Source organism: Chlorocebus sabaeus, chromosome 12 (assembly GCF_047675955.1).
Source record: "Chlorocebus sabaeus isolate Y175 chromosome 12, mChlSab1.0.hap1, whole genome shotgun sequence".
Lineage (NCBI taxonomy): Eukaryota > Metazoa > Chordata > Mammalia > Primates > Cercopithecidae > Chlorocebus > Chlorocebus sabaeus.
In genome coordinates this window covers 60,381,851-60,407,507 of record NC_132915.1, presented here as the reverse complement: position 1 = coordinate 60,407,507, position 25,657 = coordinate 60,381,851, and the positions used below count along the sequence as shown (strand labels likewise).

Here is a 25,657-nt window from a genome sequence, read left to right as displayed (position 1 = left end):
TGATATATTTCCCTCTTCTGGGAATATACAACTTTTGCAAAGCTTACTGCCGAAGGAAGGTAGGTGGCTGGAGGGATGAGTATTATGTGTCATTTCCTCAACTCATAAACTCAGAACAAGTCAGAGATTCTAGGATCAGAGTGAACCTTATTTTTAACTGCATAGCTCACCTGCAATGATCTGCAAATGGCTGTTATCTGGGAAATCTAATCAGAAAAAAAGAAATAAAGAGAAAGAGATAAAAGCAAGCATATAAACATTATATATGTCAGAAAATTATAATTTTCATGAAGAAAATTAAGGAAAGATGCTTGAGGGTGATGCTAATTAATCTAAGGTAGCGTTCTCTGACAAGGTGATATTCGATGAGAGATCTCAGTTCCTATCCTATATTATGCCCTACTAATATGTAAGCTCAGTTAGGGTAAGGATTTATTTTTATTCATACTCTAAATTAATTTTCTAGAACAGTGCTGACATATATTAATGATCAAAAGTATTTGTTTAAACATTTGGTAAATAATATTATCTTCAGGCTTCTCTTTCTAAAAGACCATGCCATTTGTAACGTACATTAGAATATTTCTATTCAAATTTTAATTATATGATCTCTTTCTAAAAGTTTAATCCTTAGCCATCAGATATGGTTAACTAGAGCTATTCATTACTCCAAAATTTCTGTCTTTTTATTAAAAACAAAAAGAAATCCACAGAAATGACAAATCAATACAATGGAAGTAGAGATAGTCCTTTGCCCTTTCAGATCAATTCATTTTATCTGGTTTTCTTATCTTCCTTTTGGGGAATGCCTGTTTCGGTGCTCATAATGTAGCATAAAATTCTCTTTTTGATGAATTTCATTTTTCTCTTGGAAGGAAAGAGTGTCATGGATAGCACAGTCAAGCCAACCTTTTTGGCATCCACTTGTCAGATGTGTGACTTAACATATAAGATAAGAAAGCAAGAATAAAGGCAAGAGGGCACTTGGGACCTTTAGAGATTAATAGGTCTTAGAATCTTTCCCCTCCAAGTTATTAATGCAAATTGACCTAGTTCAAAGTGGTCAAGGTGAAGCATTTCTGTGGTGTGTATTTAAAATGCTATTTTGGTTTCAAGAAGTAGTGTCTAAAAGCCTGGAGAACAAAAGATGAGTAAGGCAGTAAGAAGGTCAGCAGAGGACAGTCAAGGTTATGGAACTGGAGTACGTTTTGAAGCCGTGGACAGTGCTGAATTACTTGGTTTTCCTAAGTACTTAAATAAAAGTAATCTACATATGTTTGCAGATGAATTATATTCACACTGTAGGCAAAATTTATGAAGGGAATATGGGATCATTTATAACCTTCATCTTATTTCTTAAAATTGATGCCTTGCTATAGATAATAGGTTTAAAGAAGTAGAATATTTTCTTTTTTGAGTTTAGCACAATAGAAATCAAAATAGGAAAAATAATAAGATGCTATTTATATTTTGTATAGCAAGAATGCATGTGATTTTTGTGACTCACCTCTGGGGGTTGTCCACATTAGGTCACGCAGTATGTAAGTTTCTGGGAAGAGGCAGGAAGCTATTATCAACATGATTATACAAATGTAGCTTGAAGGCAACCTTTGATTCTCATTATTTCATTGCTTTAGGGGACAGAAAGAATAAATATATAGACGATAAAAGTGATTTAGTTGAAACATTCTATAGAATTTAGGCACAGAAAAAATGGCATATCAAGTGTATAGTTATGTATGTGCATAGTTATGTATGTGCATGTAAACATGTATGTCCATGCATATACCTGGGAACTCACAGGTGTTTCTACTTTGACATATAGCATTAACTTAGCTGACCTTTTATTACTTTCTGAAGAGTAAACTTACATAATTTCAGATATGTGGAACAAATAACAATATAAAATATTTAAGATGTTTTTCTGTTTTATAATGTTTTAAATATATTTTTGCTATTCTGTTTTCTGGCATTCATACCGAGTTTGTAATTTAACAAACTTATTCAGTCATTGCTTATTTTTACTTTATTACTTAATTTTTAAAACATGCAAAGAGTTTGTAAATTATATACATATATACAATATATGTAATGTTATTTATTACATGTTACTTATTACATATTTATTAATTACATTTTATAGTGTTTCTTCCTAGAGCAGTAGTTTTCAAATGCGTAATACATTTAAATAACTAATCTTAAATTCAAAACATACTTAGAATTTCAATTTGTAAAATATAGAATATAGCACAGGCCCCTCAGCTTTTCAGTATATTATACCTTTTTACTAGGGACAGGTAGTTATGGATTAAAACAGAAAAAATAATATTGATGTTAGATCCTATTTTAAAAGTGGGCATTCTAAAGTGGAATCCACCTCTTCTATTTCATCAAATAAATATGCAAATTAAGTTAACTAGTATGTATTGAACTCAGTATTTTTATTCTTTTAGTACAGTTCACACATATACATATGCCGTCAGAGATATAAATTTTAGAAAAAAAGATACAAGTTTTCCTAAATGAAAAAAAAAGAAAACACACAGTGAAAGACTTTATAGCAAAAAAACTCACATCTCTTTGCCCCATAAAAGAAACTTTTATTTTAATGAGAACCTAAAAAAAGAGAGGTTCAGAAAGTTTAAAAATAAAAGGCACATAGAAAACCATTGTGGTCATTATCTTATCAGTCTCATATAAATCAAGCCAAAACAATATTATTTTATATAAAGAAGACCTTACAATGCTAAAGACAAAGAAAAATTGTGAATATCTATTTACTAAAAATACAGCAATATTTCCATTAAAAAACTAATAAGACGTAAAAGAATTAGAAAGAACCTCAACAATTAGAAGATAATTTAGGACATAGCTTGCAAAGCAAGACAGAATCAGTATTAGGGATGAACGATACAGTGACACATTATAAATAAGGTAGATCTTATAGAAGCACATGGAACATTTACAAACACTGGCGATACATTAAGCTACAAAGAAAATCTCCATAAATTCCAAAATACAGAAATGGTACAAAAATTCTCTGAACACAGTGCAATAAAATTAGAATCTGTTACCAAATAAAACACTTATGCAATAAGAATGCTAAAAAAATTAATATCAAGTACAAAGAAATCAAGATTCTAGAGAAATTAGAATCAAAAAAGTGGAGAGAAGAAACTGTTATAAAAGCAGAATTCAGTGAGTTATTGAGAAAAAATAGAACTAATAAACAGATGAGCTGAACTATTTTAAAAATAATAAAATAATAAACCAGTTATATAAACAAAGGGGAGATAACAGGTACATAAAACCTAAGTTCTTCCTAGCTACTTGGGAGACTGACATGAGAGGGTCACCTGAGCCCAGGAGTGTAAGGCTATAGTAGACTATGATTGTGCCTGTGATTAGCTACTGCACTCAAACTTGGGCAGCAAAATGAGAACAGTGTGTCTCTAAAATTAAATAAAAAGACTTAACAAGGAGGAAATGGCCATCAAAAGCAAGGATATTACAAAATTCACAAGAGATTTTGTGCACAATTGCATGTACATATATTTTAAAATCTAGAGTATGTGCATAATTTTCTAGATAAATAAAATATACACAAGCTCATTGCAGACAGAGTTTAAACAGAATAATTTTCATAGAAGAAATAGAAAAATGTGACAAAAAGCTCTCTCCTGCATGAAAGCACCAGGCCCAGAGAGCTTCACGTGCATATTCACAAATATATTAAAAGATTTTATTATTCAAATGTTACTTAAACTATTAGAAGGCATTGAAAAATAAATAAAACTTCCAAAGATTTTATATAGATATAACTATGATACTAAAAGCTGAAAAGGTTAAATACAAAAAAGAAAACTGCTGATTAACCTCCCTTCTAAAGAACAAAGTAAACATTTGAACTATCATTTAATTAGAAAGAATCCAAGAGGATATTGAAACTATAATAATTATGTTTTACATTATGTATAAAATTATAAAACATTATTCTACATCAGTAAGTCTATTGACAGATCTTATGTTAACTGATATAATAGAAAAATCTCATGATCATCTTACTAGAAGCTGAAAGGGAATTTGACATAATTTAAAATCCATTCCTTAATGTACTCAATAAAATAGAAACAGATATAGAAACATGGATTTTTTTTTTACATGATAAAGTATAACCCACAAAACTCTACATCATACTTTATAGAAATTATTAGATGTCTACATCTAATTCCAAGAAAAGGGTGACTTACATTACTGCTACTACTTTACATGTTTTCAAAGTGTTAGCCAATGAAATTAGGCAAAGGAAAACTATTAGAGTCATAAAAGTTGAAAAGAAACAGAGTGAATTTGTACTTATTTTGTTAGGGAGAAAGAGATGACCCAGACTACCGGGTTTATTTTTCCCTTTGACAACATGGATATGAGTATTAATAACATTTGGTGTTATCAATACTGAGGTACCAGTATCATGGTACACCGAATGATCTGAAAGGGATCGAGGATAAGAGAATATCATATTTAGGCATGCACTCTACTGTCATAGCAACCTTGGCCTTCATCCATCATTGTGCCTAACTTGCATAATTGCGTGGCTTTCTTGTCACTATCAAGTGGATTTTATTCACTTTGTAGCGTTTAGTTTAAATGCATATCATTTATGTATTTTAGAATTGCCAGTTTACTCATGGATACTGAGACATATTGGAAGACCGGTTATATTCTTGGATATTTCTTGAACATATTTGTTCTCATTTTCTGTATATCTTATATTTCCAATTTTCCCTGCCCTGTAATGAAACTGACTCTTTTCATTTTATGTAGAGATTTGATCATGAAGAGAAACACTGTGGGCAAGTAAAAACATCCTAGTAAAGTGCTTAAATAATTTTTAAAAGAGGTAGAGTTCACCATGTGGCCTTTCCTTTCTGTTTCCTGCATGTCTTTGTTTCATTGTCTGTGAAATTATCCTCAGTCTCATACTGACATTGTTTATGTGGGTTGAATAAAAATAATATTGACATTATGAAATGGAAAGCTCTATGTAAATGAGATGCATTATTTTTACAAAAGAATATTTTGGAAAAATTGGAACATAACCACTTAAGGGGTGGAACATAGCAGCTGTTGAAGAGTACACTTAGAAAACTACAATTTGGATGACAGTGCCAGGATCTGCTGTCTAGTTTTATTTTTCAAAATGAAATTACTGGGAGAATTTAGCTCTGCAGCAAAGTACAATTATCTTAATATGAAAAGGCCAGAGAACAAGGGTTAATAACCTCATCTCTTTCAGGGTGTTGGTTTTAATTTGATACCAAAAAATGAGCTGATTTACATATTACCAAAATGGAACACAGATTAATAATACTTGAGTTTTCAGTGGCCAAATCCTCCTCCTTATTCTTGGAGCCCACAGTTCTATTGTCTCTATCTTACTATAGGGAGAACCTAAAGCATTTATACTATCAGACAAAGATTGATCAGATTATCAAAGCCCATAATCTTGCAAAAATTAGTTGACAAATATCATAAACTTCAGAAAAACAGCAAATATATAATGTAAGTGGGTGATTGTCATTATCTCTTTTTCCAACCTAGATAAATTTATGTAGCATTGGGTAGAAATTGTCTGTCTTTGTTCCACTCCCCAATATCAATTCCATCCATGTTAAGGTACAGAAGAGATCAAGCGGAAATCAACTTTGAGATGTAAACTAGATAAATTCTACTAGAAATAAACTTTATTAGAAAGCAGGTCTGATTGAGTTGAATGCTTAACATTTATAGGTATGATATCTTTAATTGTATTACCTATGGAATAAGTGTTAATATTGTTCAATTGCAGCCTTAACCTGGTACCATGGTTCTCTTTTTTATAGCAAATTGATCATTTTTCTACATAACATAATCATGCTTACATTTAAAAAATATATCTTGTATAAAAGTACAATTACATTATTGATTGGACAGGAAAGCAATAATTAATGTCATTTGAATATGTTATTTTACTTTAGAACAATGATGTGAATATGAGTCTCATGTATCTTCCAAGTTTGAAAAAAAAAGCTATCTATCTGTGTATAATACATTATTCTCTAGGTCATATATATATATATAAATAAATATTTTTATTTGAACCAGGTAGTTGCATGACCTGACTCTCACGGTTGCACGTGCCATGTACCTATCATGTAATTCCTAGTCCCCTTTCCTGCCATGGCCACCTTGAGGCCCAGGCTGATTGGATTGTAGGATAACCTGGTCGTGCCTGTGTCAGCCTAATTTCAGAGTGGCCACAGCAAACAAAGCTCCTGAAACTGATGTTTCACATGTAGTGTGAACAAGAAATTGAGCTTTTTAAGTCAAATTCACTGAAAGTGGGGTTGTTGTTAACCACTGCAAATTAGTTCATAGTTGCTCTTTACACTTCAGGGATAGTAATGAAAGTGAACCTATGTAAACATAAGTTAAAAGGTAAGAGAAGACATAGTCAGAATTGAAAACACATAAAATAACTAACAAAGAGAACATAATGACTCTTTTAATAGTTCATATAATTAATGGTCAATCTGTTTTACCAGAAAAAACAATAATAAATATCCAAATGACCTTTGTAATAAACAGAAATCTCCTGAGATTCAAATTAGGTAATTCATTTTAATCAACTTGGAAAAAGTTACAAGGGAATTTTATAAGGATTTTTATTGCCCATCTTACTAAATACATATGTGCCAAGGAAACAGAAGGATCATTAAAATTTTCAAGACACCAATAAATTTAGCACAGTTCTAGTCGTGAACAGGACAGAGCAAGGGTTGAAATATTGGACACTTTTACATTCTTTGTTTCATATATCTGAAACACATTTATTTTAATAGGATATATCTGTTTTTCTATATGCAAGAAAGAATAAAGGCTAAAACAAAAGAAAAGGGTTCCATAGAAATATTATTCAAAATTTATTTTTACATAACCAAAGTTTTAACTCACATTTTGCTATCCACAGCAAAAGGTTGAAAGAAAAGACTTGGAACCAACTCAAATGCCCACCAGTTATAGACTGGATAAAGAGTGCGGCAAATATATACCATGGAATACTATGTAGCCATACAAAAGGATGAGTTCATGTCCTTTGCAGGGACATGGATGAAGCTGGAAACCGTCATTCTCAGCAAACTAACACAGGAACAGAAAACCAAACACCGCATATTCTCACTCATAAGTGGGAGTTGAATGAGAGCACATGGGCACAGGGTGGGGAACATCACACACCAGGGCCTGTTGGGGGCTGGGGGGCTAGGGGAGGGATAGCATTAGGAGAAATATGTAATGCAGTTGATGGGATAATGGGTGCAGTAAACCACCATGGCACGTGTATATCTATGTACCAAACCTGCACGTTCTGCACATGTATCCCAGAACTTAAAGTATAATAATAAAAAAAGAACTGAAACTACAAAAAAAAAAAAAAAAAAAAGAAAATCTTAGATGCTTTTAAATCCAAGATGTGGAAATTAAAAGTTTAATGTAATTAGCCTTCAAATTACTGATATTCTAATCAACAAAGACCCAGCTTTGTACTCCCATTTTCTAATGAAAAGTTATCCAATAGTTTCAGCATATTTAGGAATGAAGTGTTTTCTGTGATATGAATAAATTTATGCTACCTAAGATGATACATACAATTGAGATTAATAAGACAATCTGTAAGAAGAATATCTTGGATTTATTTATTTTTATAAGCACAATTCCCTTATTACAAAAATGTCACAAATAATTAGCATGCTGTCAAGGTCCAATCAGGAGATAATCCTCATGGCCCTGGCAGGTCTTAAGCAATGTGACTACTTAGTTTGATACTCGAATGGCGTTCTTCTTTAAACAAGTGAAATCTATGAAGCTATCAGAAGTCTGGAAAGATATGAATAAAAGGAATAATGCCATGACAAGTGTGTCTGTACACTGCGCTTAGTACTCTGCAGCACTTCTGAAATATGAGCAACACAGTTTCCGGTATGAACCTGACAGTTCCCATATGCCCAGAAATTTTGGCTCCTTACTTCTTATCCCAAAGACACCCCGTGTGGGGCACTAGGAAAAAAAAATGGTTACAATTGTTATCTTATTTTAATAGTACTTCATTTGACATTCTCTTTACATAACTTACACCATTAAGTAAGAATAGAGTCAGATTTATTGTAAAACTAATGCAACTGGTGTTTCTTTAAGCTCTTGGGCCTCTGTGAGTGCTGGAGTTTATTGAATGTTTTGGGTAGAGATCGGAAGCCAGATTGCAATTATTTGGCTAAACAAACCTCACAACACAGGTACCTAGATTACCAAGGCTACTATATATTTTTTTCGTTCTGAAAATATGTTCACTTTCATATCTCATTGTGTATTTGTTCTATATCATTCTTTTTCTCAAATGGAGCTCTCTAACTTTCATAAGATTTTGATCTCCTCAAACCTAAATCCTTATCCCAGGGGGGAAAAATGAGATTAAAGATCTCTGTTAAACCCATCACTAATTTATAACATAGAACCTTTGTACGACTTATCTATTGCTGTTTTAATGCTAATAACCCTCAAAACTCAGTGACATAGAACAATGAGCATTTGTTTAGCTCGGGTCTGTAGGGGAGTGATTTCATCTAGGCTCACTCACAAGCCTAGAGTCGCTGTCAGGAATCTGAGCTAGGATGTCTTTAGCTTTGATGACTGGGATGACTTGGCTCATTCCATGTTTCTCATCCTCTAGTGGGCTATACTGGGAATGTCCTCACAGTAATGGCACAGTGAAAGGGTAAGCAGAGGAAACACACACTAACTTGTTCAAGTATCTCTGTATCCCATCCACTAACACCTCATTGACCAAATCGAATCATGTGGATGGTATAACAGAATCAAGGGGGCAAAAATGACTTGTTGTAACTTTGGAAATTGTTAATTAGGATATATTCAGTCTTTACCTTTTAAAGATACATATTGAGATATTTGCTGTTGAAATGAGATCTTGAATTTGCTTCAAAATATTATAAAGAAAGGGAAATGGATGGGATGAGGTGAAGCAAGACTGATAATGAGTTGATAAATTGTATGGCTGGGAAATGAGTACACCGTGTTCATTGTACTATTCTCTTGACTTTTGGACACATTTTGGGGAGGCTTTATCAGTCATTTATTTCATTAAGAATATAGGGGCTATTTTTAGCAATAATGTACTCTTTTACTTATAATTATGTTATAATATATAATGTCTAGAGCAATTTGGAGAATATATATTAGCTGATAAAATATTATTTAATTGTATTTTAAAAAGAACATATGTCTTATCCAATACATATCTTCAAGGATGTGTTTATTTCTGGTTAATTTCAACATGAGTTTGTGTATTAACAGTGATTTACTGAGTAACATCTGTGCACCATGCCCATTTCTAGGCTCTGGCCATAGAGAATGGAACAGATGAATGGGGTTTCTGATCTTGAGGTTTTTATGGTTGTATTAGTCTTCTATTGCTGCTATAACACAGTTCCACAATATTGATGGCTTAACCAGTACAAAAACAATATCTTGTATTTCTCAAGTCGGAAGTCCAGTATGGGACATTAAATCCAGGTGTTGGCAGGCCTGCATGTCTTTCTGACAGCTCTAGGGGAGAATCAGTTTCCTTGCATTTTCTATGCTCTAGAGATCACCCACATTCCTTGACTTGTGATTCCTTTCTTCCATCTTCAAAGCCAGCAATGTTGCACCCGTCTGTGATTTTCTTCCATAACCACATGTCTATCTGAATGAGTACAGTCAGGAAAGTTTCTCTACTTGTAAGGATTCCTGTGATTAGATTAGGCATACCAGCTGCAATCTAGGATAATCGCTCCATCTCAAGGTCCTTAACTTTGACCACATCTAGAACCACATCCCTTTAGCCATGTTAGGTAACGTGTTTCAGGCTCAGATTTCAGAATGTTGACATCTCTGGAAGGCCATTTTTCTGCCTATCACAATAGGTAAATGCTGCGAAGAAGCAAATTAATGAATTAAATAATTAAGCAAACACTGTCTGACACTTTCAGACACTGATATATACTATAAAAGTCTGTAAAAGAGTGATACAATAGTCAATGATGTGCAACTTGTGTGTAAGAGAAGGCCTCACTAAGAAAGGGATGTTTAAACTGAGACTTCTGACAAATAGAGATCACCTTGCAAAGTGGTGTAGGCAGATAATTCCTAGTAAAGGCAAAGCTAATGTAAATGTCCAAGGTGGGAGAATAGAAAGAAGGCAAATGGGCTGGGCCCTAGAGAGCTAAGGGGAAAGTAGCATTTCATGAGATTGGAGAGTTAGTAAGGGTCCAGATTTATTGGCTGATTTATTGTCTGATTTACCCTGTTGTAGGTTCTGAACTTTGTACAAATTGCCAAGGAAAGCTAAGTAGAGAAAGGAAATAATCTGATTTATGTTTAAAGGTAATATGTGGCTGCTTTGTGGATAATAAACTGTAACTTTCTGTTCTCCATAGCACCTATCATGACCTTGGCTGTTAAGTCCTAAATTAGTAATTTAATGAAAATTCCTATGTTACTTAGCAAAATACTTTTTGTAAATTAATATGTTTAAGTTTTGAAAATAATCCAGTATGAGATTTTGGAACTGATACTGAAAAGCTAAGTAAAATTGGATGAACTTAGTTATTTGTTTTAAATAAGAACTACATTCTTCCTTCAGTAGAGATAATTCTGATATTTGGCATTTACCTCAAAGGTTCAAATAGGAATGTGAACAATGTATTTACATATATTTTTAACAAATCCTAGTGTATGGGATATGTCATCATATTTTCAAAGCTAAAGAAGAAAATAAATCATACACTATGCTATTGTTTCAAAACTAGTGCTATTGTTTAAATTTATAGGGAGGTGGCAACAATTTTACAAGGTTTATTTTGTATCTATAGATTAAAATTCATAGAAATGGCAGGAGCTGGATGAAAGAAACAATATCTTATCAGTAATATACATGATTTTGATGAATGGGAAAGAATGATCCATGTTTATGGCATACACTGTGCTAAACAGATAAACTGTGGAGATTTCTGTTGTAATATATTCTGCTTAAAGGATCAGCCTGTAGGCCAGGCATGGTGGCTCATGCCTGTAATCCTAGCACTGTGGGAAGCTGAGACAAGGTCAGGAGTTCGAGACCAGCCTCGCCAACATGATGAAACCCCGTCTCTACTAAAAATACGAAAATGTAGCTGGGCATGGTGGCAGGTGCCTGTAATCCCAGCTACTTGAGATACTGAGGCAGGAGAATCACTTGAACCTAGGAGGTGGAGGTTGCAGTGAGCCAAGATCGTGCCACTCCACTCCAGCCCAGGCAACAGTGCAAAACTCCGTCTCAAAAAAACAAAAACAAACAAATAAAACACACACACAAAAATCAGCCTGTAAGCAGTTATGTAATTAGGGGTAGTTTAGGTGGTAAAAAACTTACACACATTAGAAGACAGTAGATAGAGAGAAACCAAAATACTAAAGTTGACTACAGAAGATGTGTATTAACCTCCACCCCTGCCCCACTCATCCTATCAGAACCAAGGTACCAAGTTCACTTTTTGGCAATAAAACGTTCTAAAATATATTCTCTTACATATGGCTTCAATATATATCCATCTGTCTGGGTTCCGTGATACACATATATATCCAGCCTAGCACTCTGGTGAGTTTTGGAAACTTGATAATATCAAATTAAAATTTAGGATTTACATTTTGAGAAATAAAATTACGGTCGAATTTTTTAAAATTGTATTTTTATTTGCAAGACCAATAATTTTAACAAATTATTGTATAATTACATAAAGATAAGTTCACAAAATTCATGATAATTTTGAAGTTATATGCTTTAATACAATGTGAAACCGATTTTTATTTCTATTGAAGCCATCGAGACATGTCTGTATGTATGTGTATGTGTGTGTGTGTAAAAGGTTACAGTATAACTTCATAACCACACACTCCTAAGAAAGGATATTTTTGATATAATATTTGTCAATAATTTAAAACTAACATAACCTAATTTTAAATACAAATCCCTGTTTTCTTTGGGCACCAGGACTGTTTCTAATGCAGTTCATGTTTACTGTGCTAACAGTTTTGGCATTTCCAGTTTCCTTCAATAATCCACATTCAAAATAATAGCTAATTCATTGGAAATAGACATTCTTTGTAAATACTCCTGTAAATTAAAATAATTAACCTATCATTATGGAAGAGTATTTTTCTATACAATTTGAACAGAATCTATTATTGCATCAGCTTTCTACAAATAAAGATATAACAGAAACTAAAGCATTTTCTTTCACCCTCTACCCCAATGAATGAGTAAGAAGAAGCGACACTCAACAAAGTTCTTTGTTTTCTACTTCCTTTTTAATATCCTCTTGCTTTTCTGAAGACCAAGAAAAAGTAATCGAGCAATTAATCATATGATATTCCTCTCCTGACAGCACTGGCCTCTTATTATATTTATCACTGTGCTACTAAGCCTCTTTCTGCGACATCCTCCAGCTTGTCATAGCTTTCCCAGTAACTCTACATGCTATCAATTATTTAGCACAAGCAGCATTATGCATCCCTTCACGGATGATTATTTAGGAAGAGAAATCAATAAACAGAAAGTTCATTAAAACTCATGTAGTAACAAAAGATAACAGGACGATTATAATCTGCCCTGTACCTTGCACAAAAGGAGTTATCAAAAACCAGTTAGAGTTAACTTGCACTGGTAACATAATATTTATTTATTATTTTTATTTTTTTTGAGATGGAGATTTGCTTTTGTTGCCCAGGCTGGAGTGCAATGGCCTGGTCTCAGCTCGCTGCAACTTCTGCCTCCCAGGTTCAAGCAATTCTCCTGCCTCAGCCTCTGGAGTAGCTGGGATTACAGGTATGCACCATGACACCTGGCTAATCTTTATATTTTCAGTAGAAACGGGGTTTCACCATGTTGATCAGGCTGGTCTTGAACTCCTGACCTCAAGTGATCCACCCGCCTTGGCCTCCCAAAGTGCTGGGATTACAGGCATAAGCCATCGCACCTGGCTTATAATTTTTAATAGTAAAGCATTATAGCCTGAAGGCTCCAACTTGCTCTTAGATTCTTTAGAGGGGATACAAGTTTGTTTTCCTGTAAGAGAAGTTTTAAATTTTCAGATTTTGATAGACCACGAGAGCAACAAAATCACAGCTTATTGGTCATTTTTCTGGGCATGAGTTTCAATGACTGAAATACTCTGATAGGTCTTTTGGAGGTGGCCCGTTCTCTTATAAGTAGGGAGATTCCAGAAAGAATTAATATCTAGATGAAATTAATATTTGCTAGGCAATCTCATAGTCATTCAGGTACATCTCAATCTCAAGTTACTTCTCAATGTATTGCAAAGGCACAGTGAGACAGACCTTAGGTTCCCTAAGAAGACAGTTTTCTTCCAGAGGTCACTGGGTAATACTTCAAGTCCTTTTAAGTGCTTGCATCCAGAATATTATTTCAAAAAGCAGCCTCTAAAATGTTATTATTGCTTCTTTCCACCACTGAATGAAAGGTGTCCATTCTGACGAGTGCATTGATCGTGAGATTTATAGCATGACACTTTGCCAACAATTCACCTTGCTCTGAATATTCCCAGGCAATGGAGCGGAAGAGGAGTACTGAGTCATTTCTGACTAGGCAGAAGGCATATTTCATAACAGAGACTTAGCATCCTTGAGATTCCCATGGCTACTTATGTTCTTCATCCTTCATTTTACATAAACCTGAAAAGGATCAAGATTGTTGGCTTCATTCAGCAGTATCTCCCTTAAAGGAGAAAGACTAGACTTTTGACTTATGAAGGAAAGTCTTAGTGTCCATTACAAAATAATAAATATTCATGTTTATATTCTAGAATAGCTGGGATCAGACGGCTTTTGAAATCACTTATAAGAATGTGAAATTATAAATGCCAGGATACAATATGTATGAGTACACAAATGGCTTTAGAATTTACTGTCTGGACCAAATAATCAATGATATCTCTAATATGGTTATTTTTAATGTTTGTTTTAGCGGTAACTGTGATACTGTTTACAGTTCCTTGGGATGCCTAAATGGAGTTAAACACAGGAGTACTTGCAATATGATAAGGAAAAGGATAATGAGCAGTTTATGTCCTCAGAGTTTCACATATAAGGATACCATGTCTTTCTGATAATAAAGCTTTGCTTATCTCTATGTTGATATATTTGGTAAAAATACAGAAGTATGATTAAATTTTCTGGTCATATTGCATCAAAAGGCATAATTTCAATTCAGTATTTGTGTTTCTATTACCCTTTCATTAATTTCATTTTATTTTTCTCCATATTAAGTAATAAACCATGTTTAAATATACTAATAGCAAAGAAAAAGATAAAGTCACGTGCATGCTCCCAGGTCAGTCTCTACAATGAAGCTCTCTTGTTTTCTCTTTTCTTAGAAACCTCAGGCATAAAAGACAATGGGACTAAGAAATGTGTTGATTAAAAAAATATATAGGAAGTGACAGCAGGAACACAGTACTACCTTAATTACCGAAGCCATTTGTAACTTTGGGTGTCAGCTAACACTTATTCTGCCTAGGTGGTGTTCTGATTTATATGAGTGTTTGAAAGATATAATGTCTTTCCCAGAGGATTTTATTAGAATCTAATGATTCAACCTGAATGCAGAAAACATAAAAATGTGTGTGTTCAGGAAAGGCAGAAGCTGGAGGTCAGCTGTGAGGAGACACACTTAGTGAGACAGATGAGTCCCGGCCTGAGGCACCTCAACTCATCCACATTCTTCTTTCACTATTAGTTTTATATTTTCTTCATAAAAGCAATATTTTTTTTTTCTCAGAAAGACACCTGTGCTTTTCATGTCTGCAATCTGATAAGGAAAATAGTCAAGAGAAATCATCAAAGTTTTAAAGAATGACCACTAATTGAATTACTTTAGACAATAAAAATGCAACTATTATTTGCATCGAAATAAGTCTTACCAATTTTTCAAATAAAGTAAAAAAAAAAAAAAAGGAGTAATTTTTGCTCACAAAGGGAGTGATGGTTTAGTAACTTTAGTATTGGGAAATTCAAATTAGCTTTATGCTGCATAGTCCTTGGAACAAAACCTGGAAAGAATTCTATTAGATTTCTACTATACCAGTAGAAAGCAGAAGGAGCAATACTAGATGAAAACACGGGGGAAAAACTACACAACATTGATCTGGGAAATGATTTGTTTTAGATTTGGCAAGAGCATGGGCAACAAAAGCAAAAATAGACAAATTGTATTATGTCTAAATAAAAAGCTTCTGCATAACAAAGGAAACAACACAGTATATATACAACTTACAATATGGGAGACAATGTTTGCAAGCTGTAGATCTGTTAGAGATTAATATCCAAATTATATAAGGAATTCAAACAATTCTAGAGAAAAGAAACAAATAATCCAATTTAAAACTGGTCAAAGGTTCTGAATATACATCTCTCAAAAGAAGACATACAAATGCACAGCAGATGTAGGAAAAATGCTCAACATCACTAATAATTAGTGAAATGCAAATTAAAATCACAATGATATAATACATCATGTCTTTCAGAAATGCTATTGTAAAAATAATGAAACATAACAAGGGTTGGTGAAGATGTGGAGAAAAGGTAACCCTTGTACATTGTTGGTGGATAGATGTTTGTATAGTCATTCATGAAAAACTGTATGGTGGTCCCTCAAACAAACAAAAGTAGAATTACCATATGATTCGGCAATCTCACTTCTGGGTATTTACCCAAAAGATTTACAATCAAGGCTGGGCACGGTGGCTCACGCCTGTAATCCCAGCAGTTTGAGAGGCTGAGACGGGTGGAACACAAGGTCAGGAGTTCAAGACCAGCCTGGCCAAGATGATGAAACCCCCATCTCTACTAAAAATACAAAAAAATTAGCTGGGCGTGGTGGCACATGCCTGTAATCCCAGCTACTCCGGAGGCTGAGGCAGAGAATTGCTTAAACCTGGAGGGGCAGAGGTTGCAGTGAGCCGAGATCGTGCCACTGCACTCCAGCCTGGGCAACAGAGCGAGACTCCATCTCAAAAACAAAAAAAAAAAAAAAAAAAAAAAAAAGATTTACAATCAATACGTTGAAGAGATGCCTACACTCCAGCATTCCTTGCAGCAATAATCACAATAGCAAAATTATGGAACCAACCTAAGTGTCCATCAACAGATGAATGGACAAAGAGAAAATGGTATATATTCACAATGCAATACCACACTGCCTTACAAAATAAATATGTTCTGTCATTTTTAACAAAATGAATGGAATTGAAGAAAATTATGCTATGTGATATACACTGGACACAGAAATAGAAATACCACATATTCCCGCTTATATGTGGAATCTGAAACATCCGAACTCATAGAAGCAGAGAGCAAAATGGGGCAGGGAATGAGAGAATGGGGAGATGGTAGTCAAAGAGCACATAGCCTCAGTTATACAGGAGGAATAAGATTTTTTTTTAGATTTATTACACAGTGTGGTGAACATAGCTAATAATGTTGTATTGCACATTTTTAAATTACTAAGAATAAATTTCAAACATTTGCACCACAAAATGATAAATATTTGAGGTGATGGATATGTTAGCTTCTTTTAATTATTACACATTGTATTTATAAATCATAACATCACTTTGTACTGCATAAATACATGCAACTGTTAATTTGTTAATTTATAATAAAAATATTTAAATCTGAAATGTGGGTAAATAGGTTTTATATTAAATGTGGCACTGCAGAGCTTCCTGTAACTTATTAAATAACACAGTTCTAGTTTCATATTTTTCTGAAGAGAGAAAAAAATGTGCTTGCTATTATGGTGAGTGTTAGGCGACATAGATTTAAAGGGAAACTGGATTAAGGGACTTCCAAAAGATTTCTTTGCTCTTACTTCTATCTACATTGTCTCCCTTAGAGCTGTCATCTACTATTTTGACTCATAAAACCACTTCTGTGAAAAGGGCTCTGACTCATCCACTGAGATCCAAATTTATATATGCAGTAAGTAGGCTTGCTTAAAATTCCATCTTAGAGTCACAATGACAAACACGAGCTCATGATTTCTCGCCTTGTACTGACCACTAACGTATTCTCCTTCTAGTCTTCCCTATTGCAACAAAGAAAACCATCTAGTAGCTCTATTCAAAACCCCCAAAATCTAGGACTTCAATAATCACACAGCTATTGAATCACTTCACTTCTTTCGAGTCTCATAGCTACTGTCCTGGCCTAGACTTCTTTATTTCTTTCCTTAATACTACAACACTCACTTTAGAAGTTGCACTGTTTTATCTCTAGCTCCCTGAACAATTTTCCATACAGAAACCAGAATGATCTGTAAAATGTAAACAAATCCAGATTACTCTTCCTGGGGAAAGTCCTCTGCCTCGTAACCACAGCACCTGAAATAAAATCAATTTCCCTTACATTGGCCTCCAAGTAGCAAAAGACGCAACTATCTAATTTTACATTTATTCCACAGCACTCTTCCTCTGACCCACCAGGCTCAAATCCATGGTAGCTTTCTATTCTTCAAACACCAAGCTCATCTTTATCCTAGAGCCTCTGTGTTTGTTCATCTAGCTTACCTTTCCTTCAGCTATTTCTTGTCTTTTAGCTTTCAGGTTAAATGGCACTTTGGCAGTAAGGCCTCACCTCACTGCCCACTCTAGATATCCCCCTGCTGTTCCACCCCATCCCAACATACCCTATTACATCATCCAGATTTCCATTCTTTGTTAATCTCATTTATCACTGTTTGATTTTATGCTGTGCTTTGTTTTTGTTTGTTTGTTTTTTGAGAGAGGGTCTCTCTCTGTTGCCCAGGTGGAGTGCAATGGCCTGATCATGACTCACTGCAGCCTCACCTGGGCGCAAGGGATCCTCCTGCCTCGATCTCCCCGGTAGTTGGGACTACAGGTGCTCATCACCACACCTTGCTATTTTTGTTTTTGTTATTTATAAAGAGTTATCATTAGGTTGCTCAGGCTAGTCTTGAACTCTTGGTCTCAAGCGATGCTTCCACCTCATCCTCCAAGGGATTATAGAGGTGAGTCACTGCACCCGACTTTTATGTCATACTTTGAACAGGGATGTGTCTCTCTGTTCACTGCTGCGTCTTTGGAGACTAGAAACGTCATGACACAATTATAGGATAATTGTAGAAGACAAATACATATTTGTTAAAAATGAACACATTTCCTTGTATTTAAATGCATTTAAATTCAATTAGTTGACTTATTTATATTGTATATCAAATTCTGTTGATCTTCTGTTTTGAACTCTGTAGCTGCTTTATTTCCATTATAATTAGAATTTTCTTGAAAATGTTTGCTTTATCTTAATATAAAGTATCAATATTTCCCTATAAAATTTGCAGTACTCTTTGTTCCAAAACACCATTTTTAGTGAATTTCCTCATATCATGTCAACTTTATTGTTGTTTTTTTTTTTTTTTTTTTTTTTTTGAGACGGAGTCTGGCTCTGTCGCCCAGGCTGGAGTGCAGTAGCCAGATCTCAGCTCACTGCAAGCTCCGCCTCCCGGGTTTACGCCATTCTCCTGCCTCAGCCTCCCGAGTAGCTGGGACTACAGGCGCCGCCACCTCGCCCGGCTAGTTTTTTGTATTTTTTAGTAGAGACGGGGTTTCACCGTGTTAGCCAGGATGGTCTCGATCTCCTGACCTCGTGATCCGCCCGTCTCGGCCTCCCAAAGTGCTGGGATTACAGGCTTGAGCCACTGCGCCCGGCCGTCAACTTTATTTTCTGTAGTTATTTTCAGTGTTTGCCAATAAGATAGGCAAATCTATGTTTTATTACTATTCTATTTTATTAATATATGTATTTTGTTTCTGGTAAGTTGAACATTTGTTCACGGGTTTGAGGCTATTCACATATCTTCATTTGTCAAATGCTGCTTGTCTCTCTGATCATTTTTCTAGAAATTTTGTTCACCATTTTATTTAAAATACTGGAAATTAATAATTGTGAGAATGAAAAATCCATATTACAAAAATTCAAGTGTACTAAATGTAAATGATCTTTACACCATTATACATTAGAAAACTCTCTGTGATACACATGTAACTATTAATATCTTTCTTACTCTTTACCACTGCAAGTCACTCATTTGCTCTGCCACTATTCTTACATAGAAGTTGGCCCAGTGTAACCCCAAGGGTTTCAGTAAAATGACAGCTCTGGTTCACATAACTTTACGCCTCTTCTGGGTTCAGAAGCTCTTTGGGTGCACATGTTCCTATGACTGAAATGCATTTTCTAAGCTATGGCAAGACAGAAAATAAAAGTAGAAATAATGTTGATGTTACAAATTTAAGTGACTGAATATAATAAAGGCAAATAATTAATAAGATAGATTATGAGTGAGTAAAATTGACATATCAGACAAATTTTAATGCAAATTAATAAATAAGAGTCCTTGACATTGGTATATTGAAAGTGGTAATAAAAAAGTACACATTTGTTAGGTTAGGATATGCAGTGATAACAAACATTCCCAAATATGAGTGGCTTAACAAAACAAAAGTTTATCTCTCATTCATGCTACATTTTCTCGGTGGTCTTTGTCCACACTCTCACTCAGGGATCCAGGCTGATGGAAACTCCAATGTCTAATAACTGCACCAGCTGGATCATTCAGCCTCCTAGTTGCTATATCAAGGGAAGACACTCTGAAGGCATCACGCTAACTCTTCAATGTTTTGATACATGATAGACATATGACATCCCTGTTCTTAGCCTATTAGACAGAATGGGTCATCAGCCCTATCTTGGAATCAGAAGGAGCAGTAATAAAAACCTTAGTATGCCTCCACAATCTTTGCCATTATACGTAAGATTATATTATTTCTAGTAGGATTAACATACAAAAAGTTAAGACTTCTATTTTTAGCAAAGTCCCTCCATCAATGTCTTATTTTATCTTTGGGTGGGAGGCTAAAAACAATGTTGTAAATTATACAGAAGTATGCAACTTTTAAAAGTATTGCTTGAACTCTATAATCCAAAAACAATTGGATAAATGAGCAATATTATCAAACAAAAGAGGAGTTTTTTTCCCTTTGTCTCATGTTGTTCAATTTTACTGATAATTTAGATAAAAAGTATCTGTTTAAAAAATTGAAGTTCAGTTTATTAGTTTATTAAAATATAGTTTATGCGTTTTGTGTTCTATCTAAGAATCCTTGCCTACTCAAAGGTAACAAAGATTTTTCTCCTATATTTTCTTCTATACGTGTTATAATTTTGGGTTTTAAATCTGGGTCTATGATCCATTTCAGGTAATTTTTGCATATGATTTTCAGTAAGGATTAATGTTTATTTTGAACATTACTTATTAAAAACACTTATTCTTTCAAATAAAATAATAAAAATTGAAAACGTATGGCTATTCTAGAATGTTAGTGTTTTGTGGATCAATTTATACTTGATAAAAACTATATTTTACCTCCCAAACAGATAGTAATTATTTTACATATCAAAATATTGCTTTGCTCTAGTTTTCTGATAGAGAAGTGAGTCTCATTCCACTTACCTTAAAAATTATTCTGGTGCTTTTTGTGATGCAATTTATAATTCCTTTATGGACACCTTTTTTGTTACTGTAAAAGCTAATATACATTCTATTTTACACTGTATTTTTGAATGATGACTTTATATGATTAACCATTTTTCAGAGTAAAAATAAATAATCAATAGAAGATTTCAAAGTAAGTAAAATAGGGAAGTAAATGCAAATTTAAACAAATATGGATAGGCTTTGGTCATTTTGCAGAATATATTCACATATTCCACACATTTTTAAATGACTTGAAAATTTCCTTGAGGTATTTTACTTAAAGATTGGTGAAGTAATAGGTAGATTATTCATTGTGGTTTTTGCTTCCTTTCTCCATCTGATTTTTATTGTATAACTTTTAAATTATACATCATGATTTGAGTGCCTGTACTTTTTATAGACGCACACATACATATAACATTACTCTGCTATCAAAGAAGATACCATAATTACTCTTAATTAAATCAATCTTTACCTGAGAAAGAAGAAATATAAAAAAAAATCAGTTAGAAAAATTGTACGGGAAATGGTAACGCGTATAACATAGCTAGAAAAAGGAGAAACCTATGACAAAAGAGAAATGAGAGTAGCATCATGCAGTGTCACAGGCTATTTTTCATGAAGTTCATCCTGAACATAAAGGCAAGACCTAAGGAAACCAGAATAAGAGTACTAGATTTCCACAGAGATCAAGGTAGATGAAAGAAAATAAGTAATTTTATGTCTTGGGCATTTAGAAGAACAAGAATTAATTAAGAGTTGATGAAGAGGAAAATAAAGGTGAAAAGCCTGAATACATTGCAAATTTGAATTTAGTAAGTTATATTTTGTAAACTACTTAACTGCAGCATGTCAACCACATATTTATTTCCAGACTAATACATTTACTTAGTGTACCAAACTCCTGCTACCAGTGTGCATGTACAAGAGAGGATAAGATGAAGGAGGGAAAGTAGAGAGGAAAGAGGTGGTGGAGAAAGCAAGAAGAGAGAGAGAGAATTTTATATCTTCTGAAAAAAAAATCATAATTTGTTTGGTATTTGGTTCGGATTTTGGAGTGAAGATGCGAAGGCATTAATAGTAATTGCCATTTCATCTTTTTTCATTGGAAGGTTTCTAATTGCAGGGAACAAATAAACAAACTGAATGTTCCAAAATGTATTCCTAGAAGCTCAGGATTCTCTTTCTTATATGTGCATGATTCAAAATTTTGGGGAATCCTAGAAGAAATGGATAAATTCCTGGACACACACTCTCTCCCAAGACTAAACCAGGAAGAAGTTGAATCCCTGCTAGACCAATAGCAGTCTCTGAAATTGAGACAATAATTAATAGCCTACCAACCAAAAAAAGTCCAGGACCAGATGGATTCACTACGGAATTCTACCAGAGGTACAGGAGGAGCTGGTACCATTCCTTCTGAAACTATTCCAATCAATAGAAAAAGAGGGAATCCTCCCTTACTCATTTTATGAGGCTAACATCATCCTGATACCAAAGCCTGGCAGAGACACAACAAAAAAAGAGAATTTTAGACCAATATCCCTGATGAACATTGATGTAAAAATCCTCAATAAAATACTGGCAAACTGAATCCAGCAGCCTATCAAAAAGCTTACCCACCATGATCAAGTGGGCTTCATCCCTGGGATGCAAGGCTGGTTCAATATATGCAAATCAATAAACATAATCCAGCATATAAACAGAACCAAAGACAAAAACCACATGATTATCTCAATAGATGCAGAAAAGGCCTTTGACAAAATTCAACAGCCCTTCATGCTAAAAACTCTCAATAAATCCGGTATTGATGGAACGTATCTCAAAATAATAAGAGCTATTTATGACAAACCCACAGCCAATATCATACTGAATGGGTGAAAACTGGAAGCATTCCCCTTGAAAACTGGCACAAGACAGGGATGCCCTCTCTAACCACTCCTATTCAACATAGTGTTGGAAGTTCTGGCCAGGGTAGTCAGGCAAGAGAAAGAAATAAAGGGTATTCAATTAGGAAAAGAGGAAGTCAAATTGTCCCTGTTTGCAGATGACATGATTGTATATTTAGAAAACCCCATCATCTCAGCCCAAAATCTCCTTAAGCCGATAAGCAACTTCAGCAACGTCTCAGGATAGAAAATCAATGTGCAAAAATCACAAGCATTCTTATACAGCAATCACAGACAAACAGCCAAATCATGAGTGAACTCCCATTCACAATTGCTTCAAAGAGAATAAAATACCTAGGAATCCAACTTACAAGGGATGTGAAGGACCTCTTCAAGGAGAACTACAAACCACTGCTCAATGAAATAAAAGAGGGCACAAACAAATGGAAGAACATTCCATGCTCATGGATAGGAAGAATCAATATCGTGAAAATGGCCATACTGCCCAAGGTAATTTATAGAATCAACTGGAAAAAACTACTTTAAAGTTCATATGGAACCAAAAAAGAGCCCACATTGCCAAGAGAGTACTAAGCCAAAAGAACAAAGCTGGAGGCATCACACTACCTGGCTCCAAACTACGCTATGAGGCTACAGTAACCAAAACAGCATGCTACTGGTACCAAAACAGAGATGTAGACCAATGGAACAGAACAGAGCCCTCAGAAATAACACCACACATCTACAACCATCTGATCTTTGACAAACCTGACAAAAACAAGAAATGGGGAAAGGATTCCCTATTTAATAAATAGTGCTGGGAAAGCTGGCTAGCCATAAGTAGAAAGCTGAAACTGGATCCCTTCCTTACACCTTATAAAAAAATTAATTCAAGATGGATTAGAGATTTAAATGTTAGACCTAAAACCATAAAAACCCTAGAAGAAAACCTAGGCAATACCATTCAGGACATAGGCATGGGCAAGGACTTCAGCATGGGCAAGGACTTCATGTCTAAAACACCAAAAGCAATGGCAACAAAAGCCAAACTTGACAAATGGGATCTAATCAAACTAAACAGCTATGCACAGCAAAAGAAACTACCATCAGAGTGAACAGGAAACCTACACAATGGGAGAAAATTTTTGCAATCTACTCATCTGACAAAGGGCTAATAACCAGAACCTACAAAGAACTCAAACAAATTCCCAAGAAAAAAACATCCCCATCAAAAAGTGGACGAAGGACATGAACAGACACTTCTCAAAAGAAGACATTTATGCAGCCAACAGACACATGAAAAAATGCTCATCATCACTCGCCATCAGGGAAATGCAAACCAAAACCACAATGAGATACCATCTTACACCAGTTAGAATGGCTATCATTAAAAAGTCAGAAAACAACAGGTGCTGGAGAGGATGTGGAGAAATAGGAACACTTTTACACTGTTGGTGGGACAGTAAACTGGGTCAACCATTGTGGAAGACAGTGTAGCAATTCCTCAAGGATCTAGAACTAGAAATACCATTTGACCCAGCCATCCCATTACTGGGAATATACCCAAAGTATTATAAATCATGCTGCTATAAAGACACATGCACACGTATGTTTATTGTGGTGCTATTCACAATAGCAAAGACTTGGAACCAACCCAATGTCCATCAATGATAGACTGGATTAAAAAAATGTGGCACATATACACCATGGAATACTATGCAGCCATAAAAAAGGATGAGTTGATGTCTTTTGTAGGGACATGGATGCAGCTGGAAACCATCATTCTCAGCAAACTATCACAAGAATAGAAAACCCAATACTGCATGTTCTCACTCATAGATGAGAATTGAACAATGAGAACACTTGGACACAGGAAGGGGAACATCACACACTGGTACCTGTCATGGGGTGGGGGGAGGGGAGAGAGATTGCATTAGGAGATATACCTAATATAAAGGACGAGTTAATGGGTGCCGCACACCAACATGACACATGTATACATATGTAACAAACCTGCACGTTGTGCACATGTACCCTAGAATATAAAGTATAATAAAAAAATGAAAAATTTAAAAAATTGGGGGGAAATTAATTCCTATTTAGACAAAAAAATAAAGTTTACAGAAATAGTGCAAAATAAAATTATTTTGATTCCACATACATCTCTGAAGGGTTAATTTAAATTTATGGTATTATTCCCTGATAATAACTAGTCTGTATGTTTGTTTTCACTAAATATGGCATATTTTCTCAACAGTTTAGCTTTGAATAATGCCTCATTGTCCCAAAGTCTTCTAGCTCAGAAATCTAGAATTGATGGCTTATTCTTCACTTTTCGATTTTATGTTCACTAAATTCTGTCACATCTTCCTTTGAAAATTCTTTAGTACTCACACCTCACTCTCATTTCCAAATGATATTTTCATTTTCTATGTTTACACATGTCTTCAGAAGTGCTCTTTGATGTTTTTATTTAATATTCTTACTCCTGTTCAATTATGCAAATATTTTCTCAATATAATTCAGAGATTACTGTTTCTAAAATGAATTATTATTGCAGGAACCCACTGTTTAACTCACTCTCCTCAACACTGTTTCTTGTTAAAGAGAATATGATTTGAATTCAGGTCTTGATACCATCATTACAATCAAGCCATTTAAAGTTTTAAGAGCATCAGTTTTCTCAATAGCGTTAGGAGAAATAGCTAACGTAGATGACTGGTTGATGTGTGCAGCAAACCACCATGGCACGCATATACCTATGTAACAAACCTGCACATTCTGCACATGTATCCCAGAACTTAAAGTATAATTTTTAAAAACATTCACAAAACTGGAGTGAATATCTGAAATCCCATTCAGCATTACATACTGTGGTGCTATGATATTATTGTCTACACAATTAAGCTTAAACTCTGACTTTCAAATTTCTACAAAAATTCACACACCGTATATTTCCAATCCCATTTTTACTGCAGCCTAACATATATTCGCTGATGTAGGTAAATTAATCTTCTTCTCTAACCAAACCCTATGTGAATCTATCTGATTTGACTTTGACAGTTAT

At 34.4% G+C, this 25,657-nt stretch overlaps 1 long non-coding RNA gene across 1 annotated transcript; it reads left to right on the top strand.

Moving 5' to 3' along the window:
* The first annotated feature begins 8,679 nt into the window (after positions 1-8,679).
* Positions 8,680-15,118, top strand: LOC119624233 (uncharacterized). Its single transcript, XR_005240243.2, has 2 exons — positions 8,680-8,809; positions 14,523-15,118. It is a non-coding gene; the product is annotated as an uncharacterized lncRNA (long non-coding RNA).
* Positions 15,119-25,657: the final 10,539 nt, after the last annotated feature.